Source organism: Chenopodium album, chromosome 19 (genome assembly GCF_948465745.1).
Source record: "Chenopodium album chromosome 19, dcCheAlbu1.1, whole genome shotgun sequence".
In the NCBI taxonomy this organism is placed as follows: domain Eukaryota; kingdom Viridiplantae; phylum Streptophyta; class Magnoliopsida; order Caryophyllales; family Amaranthaceae; genus Chenopodium; species Chenopodium album.
The window spans coordinates 37,193,024-37,205,290 of NC_137852.1; the positions used below are offsets into that span (position 1 = coordinate 37,193,024).

Consider the following 12,267-nt stretch of genomic DNA (forward strand, 5'->3'; position numbering starts at 1 on the left):
ATTGGAGCTGAACTGAACTGATTGGAGCTGAACTGAACTGAACTGAACTGATTGGAGCTGAACTGAACTGAACTGAATTGAGCTGAAATGAATATTTTATGAGAGAAGGAAATTAGGAGCTGAACTGAACTGAACTGAAATTAAGTAAATATGAACACGCCCTAAATCTGACAAAAGTATATCCGATATACAATAAATTACTGAAAATCGGGTGTATACAAAAGTTTTCCATTAATTATTGTCAGCACTACAACTCTAGTCTCTACGTTTTAGGAATTAATTGACCATTTATTTATTTATTTTGACACGAGACCATTTTATTTGAAGCCCGTTGCTTCAAATTTGGTGACTTCTGCGAACAAGTCATTTTACCTGGTCGTCATTGTCTCATATACGACTTCACATCAAATTTTCATGAACTTCCAATACTTTCTGTCGATTCCCAAACCATCAAGATCCTCCAACTCCATGAAAAGTTAAAAAAACTTGGTTTATTCTTTAATAGTTGAAGCAAAATGTATTTGCTACTCGCTCTGGTTTCAAATATTATACTTCCTTCGTTCTATTAATATTGCAACAAGGAGGAAATTACGCATCCCAAAGCACATTTTATATGCTAAATATCTATAATTGTGTAAGAGTAAAAATTATAAAAAGTTGATATTGTGAAAGTATTTTATGAAACGAATCCAATAAGATCCCACATGACTATATTTTGCTTAACGTATAAATCTATATTACATGGTCAAACAAGAGTGATAAATAGTGCAAAAAGTCCATTGTTGTAATATTAATAGAACGAAGGAAGTAGTAGTTTGACGGACACATATGTTAATATACACTTTTAACAATGACCCTGCTTTTTCAATATATTTACAAAAATGCCATCAGATTAACAAAAATTCGTTTATCTGGCAGATTAACTTGTATTTTCCCTTTAACAATATTACGTAATTTTATTTAAATAAAATTCATTAAGAAAATTTATATGTATAAGTATTTATTGAGACTAAAGAATGCAGGAGAGTAATTATTTTTTAGAGTTCATGCCATAAAACGATAATTTAGAGAGTTGAAATAGCTTACCTTCCACCTTTGACTCTTGTATATTTTATTTTTAATTCTTAAATTTATTTTAAATGGTTGAAAATCATGTACTTCGGTAGACTATGTAATTTTTTATATTTTATTTTTTCACAGCCACTATGTAACTTGGAATTGATGCTTTAATAAGACGAAATCAAGGCTTGTTACTAGTTTCTATGAATTTTCCACCAAAGTCAAGTGGTCAATCTTTGGTTAGTAAACAAGTCATGACCTAGCAGAAAAAGTAACAAATAGAAAATACTTGTGCCCTGGTGAGATATAGGGCCTGTTCATATTTACTGAACTGAGCTGAACTGAATTGAACTAAACTGATTGGAACTGAACTGAACTGAACTGAACTGAATTGAGCTGAAATGAATATTTTATGTGAGAGGGAAATTAAGAGCTGAACTGAACTGAACTGAACTGATTGGAACTGAACTGAACTGATTGGAGCTGAACTGAACTGAACTGAACTGAAGTAAATGTGAACAGGCCCATAGTTTAAATGAGTTAAAAATATTTCCCTCGTTCCATTTTAGTTGCTACGTTTTGCCTTACGTCACTATTTATATAAGTTATCTTGACTTTATTTTGTGATTCACTCTTAAAAAGAAACATAGTTGACAAGAGTTTTAATTTATTCGATTCGTCTTGATATTTATTTACTAAGAAATTGTCAAAAATAATATAACTTTTGAATGGTCCGTCAAAAACAAGTCAACCTTTTGATTATTTATGAATAATACAATCTTTTGAGGTGTTCGCTTAAAATATTATATTTTACCTACAACCTAAATGATCGGTTAACAATTTTTTGAATATTTTTTATAAATCATTTAATAGTTTAATTAATTCCTAATTAAAACTTTAACTATGTTAATTTTGTAACAATTAAATTTTTTATTTTTTATTTTTTTTTAAAAAAACCACCCTTCTCCTATTGATAGATTATTAACCAAGTAACCCTATAATCCTAACCAAGTAACCTCTATATAATTAGCCGAGTAACCCCATGATGACTAGCCACATAGTTAGTGAGATACATAACCACTAATTTAAGAAGATATCCCTTGATAATATATTTGCTTATACATTTGTACTTTATATGGTACAAATACGATCAAGTTTAATTTATTCAACCACTATTTTAATTTTGTTTATGTTCAACGGCTTAATCCTAAAAGGTTGACCCTTGGCAACACCTTTTATATATACCCGGGTATACATAGAGGTAGGTGTAGTCAAAGATAGTTTTTTATTCTTTTGATATTTATTTTGCCTATTTTAAGATTTTAAAATAAGTAAAAAGAACATAAAATACCATTGAGTACACCTTGCATCCAAGTATACATAAATTTTTTGAGGCCCTTGGTGGAGGAATTCCATACTTCCATTGTGTTTAATGTTTATGTTCTTTTCTTTTGTTTTTCGTATTTATTTTTGTTACTTATTCTAAGGGAAAGAGACAAAAGGATAAACTAATGGGTTAGGAGAAAAAGTGTTCCATAACAAAAGTCTGCCTCATATTATTGACTTGCCTGACGCCACATACTTCCACAACATATGAAGGAAACTTCCAAGTTCGTCTAAGACATAATTCTTATACGAATCCTAAATTATTAAGTAATATATCATACACAATTTTCAACCTATTTTTCTCTAACCTTCTATTCCAACTTCAAAGCAAAATCCATGAACTTTCCTTGTACCTAAAACACCTACATGATCGTTTCTAACCCTTTAAAAAGTTCATCATTTTATACAGTATATAAATGAAACCTTACCTATTTTCCATCCATCAAACAAATTGCGAATTTCCTCCATGCTAGCAAAGCTGTAATATTCGATAGACAAGTTTATTATTACAATGGAGAAGGCATCAACATCATCTTCTTACAACACCCTTTCTTCAAATTTCCTTGATTTAATTTTCCTACATGTTATTTTTGACTTAAAACATAACTTGTCAAATTTCTTCATGAGTTCTTGGTCACTTTTCCATGCAAAATTTCATTTCTTCAACTCTTCTGAGGCCATCATGTTTGAGCCGAAGAGCAACAACAACATTATTGTGGGGAAGCAATCTTTGATTACCTCTAATGATGTATCTATTGATGATCATGATGATGATTGCTTGCTTGGACGCGATATAAACATGATCATGGAAAGACTTGGAATTCAACATAGTTTTGAAGGAGAAGAGCTTCAAAAGAAGTGGGGTTGTAATGAATTATCTAATTTATTTGAAGATGAGCCTAGCTTAGAAGAAGTAAAAGAAGCTTTCGATGTATTTGATCAAAATAAAGATGGGTTTATTGATGCAGGGGAATTACAGAGAGTGCTTTGTGTTTTAGGGATAAGGAAAGGGATAGAGTTGCAAGATTGTAGGAAAATGATTAAGGGTTTTGATCAAAATAATGATGGGAAAATAGATTTTAATGAGTTTGTAGGGTTTATGTTAAAGACTTTTAATAATTGAAATATATATTAGCATATTTTTATGAAGATTTGTGGAAGGTTTCTCTTTATTTGTTGCTTATTTGAGTATATTTCTTTTAAACCTAGTAAATGGTTATGGTTTTGGAAAATCGAAAAATGAAATTTCCTTACAATAGGAATATATATTAAAATGAAATACTATTAGATTACAAATTTCAATACGTTTCATATGAAGTTTGATCAAATAATAAAAGGAAAATGATAAGCATAGAAATAATTATCATTCGTAATTAATAAAATAGTAAAAAGTTTTCAAAAAAAAAAAAATAGTAAAAATACTATCCTTTGAACTTTTTTTTTTTTTTTTTAAACATACTATCCTTTGAACTTGTGTGATGTAGTAATAATGAATAAATTTGCTTATTGATTACTTTATCCATTTCAATATAAATGTTATATTTTAACTTTTACATTAGGTATTTATTGAGACCACTTTGACCCATGTTCTTGCTTTGCACATACGATTAAACATATAATTTATCACAAGAATCACATCATTTAACATCATACTGGTGTCTGAAACTGACCGACTCGATAAGTTGACTTAACTAGCTCTGACCCGTACATAACTTGTACTCGAACAATAAAAATGGATGATACTACTGACTGTCTGACCCTTAACAAGAATTGTACTCAACCTGATATAGACCAACAACCAATTTAACCTAATATTCTATGAACCAAACACAAATTAGCACCGGTTTGATAAATATTAATAACTAGCAATCTATTTCTCTAGACTGAACAATAATTTGAACCCAAACTAACACCTAGCCCGATTAGAATCCAAAATTGATCATAGCCTTACACAACCTGCTTTTGTCGTCCTAACCTATGGTGCCTATAATCTCATTGTATCCGACTAATTGTTGATCAAACCTAAAACTAACATGAAATCACACTACAAAACACACTATTTCCGACGGATACCTTCCGATGGCCACCTAAGACCGCCGAAAAATACATAATTTCCGATGGTTTTAAAAGCAATCGGAAATTTTTGATGGCTTTTAAAAATTTCCGATGGATCACGTCGTTGAAAATTTCCGACGGCCTTTAAAAGCATTGGAATTCGTTTTCCAAGGGCTTTTCCTATGGCTTAAGCCATTGGAAATTTCTGATGGTTTAAAAGGCCATAGGAAATTTCCGATGGTTTTTAAGCCATATGAAATATCTGATGGTCTAAAACAAGCCATCGGAAAACACAAAATATCTGACGGTTTATCCGGCCATCGGAAATTTCCGATGGTTTATGCCATCGGTTTTTCTTGATGGCCTTTAAAAACCATCGAAAAAGTGAAATCCGATGTTGGAAAAGTGCAAATTTCTGACAAAGGTGTTTTCGACAACACTTTTATGACAGAAAACGATCGAAAATCACTTTTCTGACGATTTTTTTTTGGGTATTTACCATCGAAAATAACCTTTTTTCTTGTAGTGTCATCAAAATTAATTTGAACTATTATCACTAGAGGTGTCAATCCTGGTGGCTTGTTCGGGTTTGGTTAGTTCGGGTCGGGTCTTAGCTTGAGTTATGCTAAATTATTGTGCCCATACAACTCAAAATTTGAAGAATCAGGATTTTTTAGGTTAATTACGGATCGGGTCAGGTTTTGAAACCTCTAATTATTACTCAGCCAAAAACAAGTGTAGTAATAAATATTAACCTTGAGTTATTATGATTTCTATGATAAAATATAGAGTACATTGAAAATACACTTGATTTTGATTTAATATTCAGTATAATAGTAACTTTTATATGTGGTTGGCCATACGTGGGATTACTCGGTTAGTGTTGTAGGGGTTACTTAGTTAGTAACTTAGGGATTACTCTAAGTGTTGTAGGAGTTAATTTGTTATTTAAGGGTTATTCAATAAGTATAATAAGGGGGTCTGTTAATATCATATAGGTTACTTTGTTAGCATTATAGGGGGTTCCTCCGTTATTCTACAAGAGACCACATTGTATTTTTAGCCGCTCAGAAAGTGCGTTGTTAATATTTTTTTTTTGATAAGTCTTAAACTAACTCGATATGGATTGTAGACCGACAAATCAATGTGATCCCTAATAGTCTGAGCAAAACCAGTCTAATCTGTCTATTTTTTTACAAACCCCATGTAAATTTATCTTTCCAATATACTTTGACATCTTTTTACTTAACTTCCTTAATACCCGCGTAATCAACCCAAATGGGTCGTTCTTTTTGGGACGGAGGGAGTAAATTTTTTTTGATGGCCATAAATATTATATTGAAAACAGTGTTACATTTTAAATGAGACAATCAAAATGAAACAAAGAGAGTATGTTCTTTTTTTTTTTTTTTTGTGTTAAAGAGAGTATGTTCTTAATTTTTGAATACTCATTGATCGTACTTAATTAACTTTTAAATTTTCATGTGTGCATGTACGTAATATAGATAGATCTTGTCTCAAAAACATGATAGTCGGTCATTCATCACATGGGTGAAGATCACTTTACTTTATTAAAGTTATTTAATACAATTCTTGATTGCTTAAAGCTAAGATCTTAAATCTTACATAGATCATTATCCCTAGCAATAGGAAAATTTGGTTTTTCAATACAATTTGGAGGAAACAATTCTATCCTCTTTCATATATAGTAAATAGCTAGCTTTGGACGCATGCTTTGCTCTCCATCAATCGCTAGTTGGTTGTTCGGCCGGCGGCGGCAACGGCGACGAAGGAAGGTTAAACGGAAATCCAGACCTAGAGTTAACGTTTGGACCCACATTTGAACTACCATAATCCATCAATTCCACGGCAAGAAATCTTGATTTTCGTGGAGTTTCCTAAGAAAAAAGAGTAAAATGATATTCATAACATATTGTACGTGTTAGTAATGGAAGAAACTTACAAGTCTTGCTTGTCTAAAGCATACACGATTAAAAGTCCGTGAAAACTAATAAAGTCCAAGTCAGGAAAAAAAAAAATGAAGTTATGAAGAAATATATGTTCTTCTTTTCTAAACATTCACTTCGTCTTACTTTACTTGTCTAAGTTGACTAAAAAAACTTACTCCCTCCGTGTTTTTTTAAGTGATACATTTTTCATTTCCGGCCGTATTTTTTTAAGTGATACATTTCCTTTTTTGGCAAAACAATACATTAAAATATTATATCTCTCTCCTCTCATGGTCCCCACCCAAACCCACTACTACTTTTTTATTATATCTTTCCTCTCACATATATTACTTTTCAATAAACTGTTAACCCCACTATCTTTCTTTAACAATTTTTTAATACTCCACTACCCCACTTACCTCTTATTTTATTTAAGTCAATTAAATTGCCTAAAACTATGTGCCGGTCAATATGTATCACTTAAAAAAACACGGAGGGAGTACAATTTTGTCAAATAATACAAGTAAATTGAGATTGTGCGACAATAAGTTAATAATATTGTTGTCATGAAAATTTTAAGCTACAGGCGGTGGTACCATGTTTGGTACATACAACAAACACAGAAAGAACATGTAGCTAATTTGTAAAGAACGTACACTATTTTGTAAAGAACATATATCTGTTTTGTAAAGATCAACTAAATGTAATTACGAGTACTTTTTATTTATCTAAAGAACATCTGTAATATTAATAAAGAACATCTTGTCAAAAAAAATATTAATAAAGAACTTGATAATATTATGTAATAAACATTATTTATATATATCAACCATAATTTAAAGACAAAATTCAAATAACATTTTGCAATATGCAACAAACCTTTTTTTTTTCAAATAAAAGTATATTACACTGACAATAATAGAACATGTAAATATTTTCTTTTCGCTCTTTTTTGGTAAAAATATGTTCCTTTTACTTTAGGTATGTGTTCATTATAATTTAATAATATGTTCTTTTTACTATAGATGTATGTCTTTTTCACTATAGATGTATATGTTCTTTACATTTGTATAATATGTTCTTTCCGCGAGAAACGTTTGTACAATACATGGTACAGGCGCCTGTAGGAACCACGCATTGTTGATGTCATCATCTTAAAAGTATTTCTTTTTAGCTCTTTGCTAGGATCATTATCACACGTAATATGAAATAAATTTTATACGTAGTATATAAAAATGGTATAATGGAGCAGATCAAGATAAATAGTATTCTCTACATCCCCAAAACTTCGACCCTTTTGAGTTGATTTCGCAAGTATTAAGAAACTTAAAATAAAATAAAAAAAATAACATATTGGAAAGATTATTTTATTTTATTTTATTTTATTTTGTCACGATATTAGAAAGATTAATTTACATGGGGTTTGTAAGAAAAATAGAGAGATAAAGTATTAAAAATACATGAAAAAATTTTTTTATATGGGGCAGCTAATATTGTTGTATATTGGTGGGCATTTTAATGTAAATGGGTCGATCTTTTTGAGACTAAAATTAGGCCCAAAGGGTCTAAGTTTTGGGGACGGAGGGAATATTTTAAAATTAAGAGCCAAGTCAATGTGTCTTTTGACTTTTGGTTTATTAGCACAAAGGACCATCCAATTACACCCTCTTTTAAGTTGGAATATATACCTCTAAAAATAATATTTTTTCCTTGCAAAACCTCCTCTTAGTTTCTGGAACTTGTTCAATGAAACGTCTTAAAAATTACATTTTAGCATAACAAGAATAAACAATGTTGGGAAACGATTAGTTAATCTACAGCCCCAATGGATGGATTTTTATTTGAGAATTTTGCTAAAAAAAAGTAAAGGGAGTTTTTGCTAGAATCTCTTGCTAACATAGTTTCTCAAACTTAACCTGTGAAATTTCAAACAATATTTAATTGTAACAAAAACAAATAATAAGGAAATTTTGTTTTTTACCACCTCGCAAAAACACGAAAATCTCTTTTACCACCTCCCAAAAAAAAAGTATTACTTTACCACCTCATAAAAAACACGAAAATAGGTTTTACCACCACTTAACTGATTCCGTTTAAGAATCCGTTAAGTGGGCCCATAAAGCCACGTGTCGTGTTATTATTGGCCAAAAAAAGAAAAAAAATTAAAAAAAAAAAAGAAAAAAAATTAAAAAAACCTAAATCTACCCAGCCACCACCACAGCGCCACCACCGCGCCACCACCCAACCCACGACTGCCCCCCCAAACCTACCACCGGCGGCGCGGCTCCACCCCCTCCCTCTCCCAACCCACCTGAACGCCCCCTTCCCTCTCCCGCAACCGCAATCGACCCAAAAACCACCAACCCACAACCCTCAATGACCACGAATCCCCCAAAACAGCCACGATTCCGGCCACAAATGGCCGAAATCGGCCGGTTAAGGCCACTCAGCCTTAAAACCGGCCGATTTCGGCCATTTGTGGCCGAAATCGTGACCGTATTAGGGAAGGAGGGTTTTGGGTTTGGTGGTTTTAGGGGGTGTTACGGTTGCGGGAAAGGGGAGGGGGAGGGTTCAGGTGGGTTGGGGGCCTTGGGGCTGGTGGTGCGACACGGGTGGTGGTTTCGGGGAGTGCTGTGGTGAGTTGGGGGGAAGGCGGCGGTGGCGCTGTGGTGGTGGCCGGAGTAGTTTTAGGTTTTTTTGTTTTTTTTTTTAAATTTCTCTTTTTTTTAACAAATAAAATGCTGACACGTGTCACCGTGGGCCACACTTAACGGAATTTTTGGATGAAAACCGTTAAGTGGTGGTAAAACCTATATTCGTGTTTTTTATGAGGTGGTAAAGTAATAATTTTTTTTTGGGAGGTGATAAAACAGATTTTCGTATTTTTGTGAGGTGGTAAAAAACAAAATTGCCTACGAGTATAAAATACATAATGTGGAGAACCTATAACCATGTATTTGGTCGTATGAAAAAATTAAAATTGACGGCTCATTGTCCAATAGAAGTGACATTAGTTAGAATTTGAGAATTATTATACATATCAGTACATAAAATTCATTGGTTATCGTCATATATAATCATAATGGTACGACACATCACACAATTCTTTTTCATATATACAATTAGTATAAAGTGTCAAGTCCTAATGACCAACATGTATATTTATAGGTCAATATGAGAAGGATATGTGCACAACTTTTTCACAAAAAACATGGAAATAAATTAAAGGTACCACTTACTTGCTTCAAGGAAGGCATCACTGCTTCAGCAACTTGACTTTCCTGTAAAATTCTTCCATACCCTTCAACAACACAAACTCATGTTGCATTAGAATTGTAAATTGTAATATAATAACATGAAAATTCAAAGGAAAAACTCAAAGTACCTTGAGAAAATGAGAGAACCAAAAGAGTCAAAACAAGAAAAAATGCTACAAATTGAGAATGACCCATTATTTCTTTCACTATATTATGAAATGGGTTGCTCTTAAATTTCAGTAAAGTTTGAGTTTATATAAATGCCAAGAACCTAGCTTTTCTGGAAACTCTCTCAATTATAGTTTCAGATCCAATGCACAACTCTTTAATCTTTATTGGGAGCTATGAATTATTAGTTGTATAATTAAATTAATTAAGTGCATCAGGTTGTGTTATTACCTTGAAAGTCGTAACCCAACTTTGAGTTTAATAAATTTAATTAAATTATGTATGTAAACATGTCTAAGATAGGTTTGCAATACTATAATGTGCGTGGGTGTGGCCTTAAAAGTTGACTTTATAGTGTGTATTAAGTGCTAATTGTACTTCTTTAGATACTATAATTGTTTAGTGATTTAGAGTTTCAATATTGTTGATTGGTTGATCTTCGTGGAAGCATGGTGTGCTTTTACAAAGATGTAACGTGAGTATATTAGTGCTAAGTAATTGGTGTAGGTGCCCCCTCATTGGGGTGAGTGGTTCACTTTAGATTGGATATGTATGAACTTATTTGAACTTATTGGTACAAATTTAGATTGGATCTTTTTTGGTATACTGATCAAAAGAGCTGTCCGTGGAATATTTGAATTTAAGTATATAAACTTGAATACTTGATGAAAATATAGTGTTCAAGGCTACTCGAAGAAAGCAATAACCAATATCAATTATGAGGGTTAAGACTTAAGAGAAGAAAGCCAACGAACAATTTTTGTTAGGGTTCCGAAAGATCAGGAGAGAGAAAGAGAGAGTGTTATATAGAGAGGGGAGAGAAGAGAGAGAGAGGGGAGAGCAAAGAGCCATGGAGTTATTGCAGGTAGTTGAAGACTGCAATCAATGGAGTAGTTGGGAAGATGAACTGATTTGTTCATCAAATTCTCAGAATATAAAGAGAGGAAATTTTTTTTTTTGGGGGGGGGGGGGGGTGACGCGGGTGCATGGAACTTAGTGGAAGAAGTGGAAGACATGCCACGTGTCATGACACGAAGTAGGGCCAAGCTCCTTGGAGGTCACCTTTCGGGGCTAACCATCATCAAACTTGAAGACAAGAAGCTTATCAATATATGATGCCACTACTTCATTCAGCCAAATCTCCTTCGTTACAAGGAATTTTTAGGTGATTCAAGTTGGAGGTGAAAGTAGAGTTCAAGAGCTTTCCAACGACTAGTCACATGCCAAATTTGAGCGAGAAACGAAGAAGTTATGAACGTTTGAAGTTGAGCTGTCCAGGAGCAGGGGAGTTCGGCCGAACCTACACTGTGGTTCGCCCGAACCTTCCAGGCAGTTTCAGACCTGATTTTTGCATCTTTGCAGGAGTGGCCGAACTCCAAAAGTTCGACCGAACCTACCCACAAGTTCGACCGAACTTACCCAGAGTTCGGCCGAACCTTTTCCCGTTTTTCTGTCAGTTTGTGCGAACTATTTAAGTTGTTTTAAGACGTTTTTGCATATTAATTTTTGTTGAGCTTTGTAATTAAGAGACTTTCTCTCTCTACCATAATCTTTGTGATTATCTTGCTTTCTTTGTGATTGCATCTCTTGTAATCTTTGTGGTTACACCTTAATCTTAGCTTTACTTGGTGTTGGCTTTGATTAAGACCCCTATTTCATCTATCTTTGTGAATTTGAGATAGGTTTATCTTGGTTTGTTGTTTTGAACTTGTTGTTACTTGATTTCTCCTCTATTTTATTTGTCTTTTCCTTGGTTATTTCATATCATTTAGTATCAAGAGCCTAGGTTATTAGCCTAGAAAGATCCTACCTTTTTGATTTCTCTTTCCCCTCTCAAAAGATCTCATCTTTTCCCACAAAATTTGAAATTTTTTTCTCAAAGATACAAACTTTCTATCTTGAAACATGGGTGATAGATACTATTATGAAGATGATGAAGGTTACAATGAAAACTCTAGATTGGATGCTCTAGAAAGGAAGTTTGATAGACTTCTTGAGGTCTTGGAGAATAGAAGAAGTCCTAGAAGGAGGAGGAGCCCTAGTGAAGAAGATGACTCTCACTCTCCTCACCGGAGAAGGGAACACCGCCAACGACACCATGAGGACAACCGTGACCGAGACATCAAGTTGGAATTTCCGGACTTTGAAGGTAATCTTGATCCCAATGAATTTCTTGATTGGGTTAGAAGTATGGAGAATGTGTTTGAATATAAGGGTTATAATGATGAAAAACGTTTCAAATTGGTCATCTTTAAACTCAAAAAACATGCTTCTTTGTGGTATGAGAACTTTAAGAATCGTAGGAAGAAAGATGGAAAATCAAAAATCACTTCTTGGGAGAAATTGAAGAAACATATGAACAAGGCTTTTGTGCCTAGAGATTATTTTCAAGA

General features: G+C 33.0%; 1 pseudogene; it reads left to right on the plus strand.

Moving 5' to 3' along the window:
* Positions 1-2,956: 2,956 nt before the first annotated feature.
* Positions 2,957-3,568, plus strand: LOC145594311 (putative calcium-binding protein CML46 pseudogene; annotated as a pseudogene).
* Positions 3,569-12,267: the final 8,699 nt, after the last annotated feature.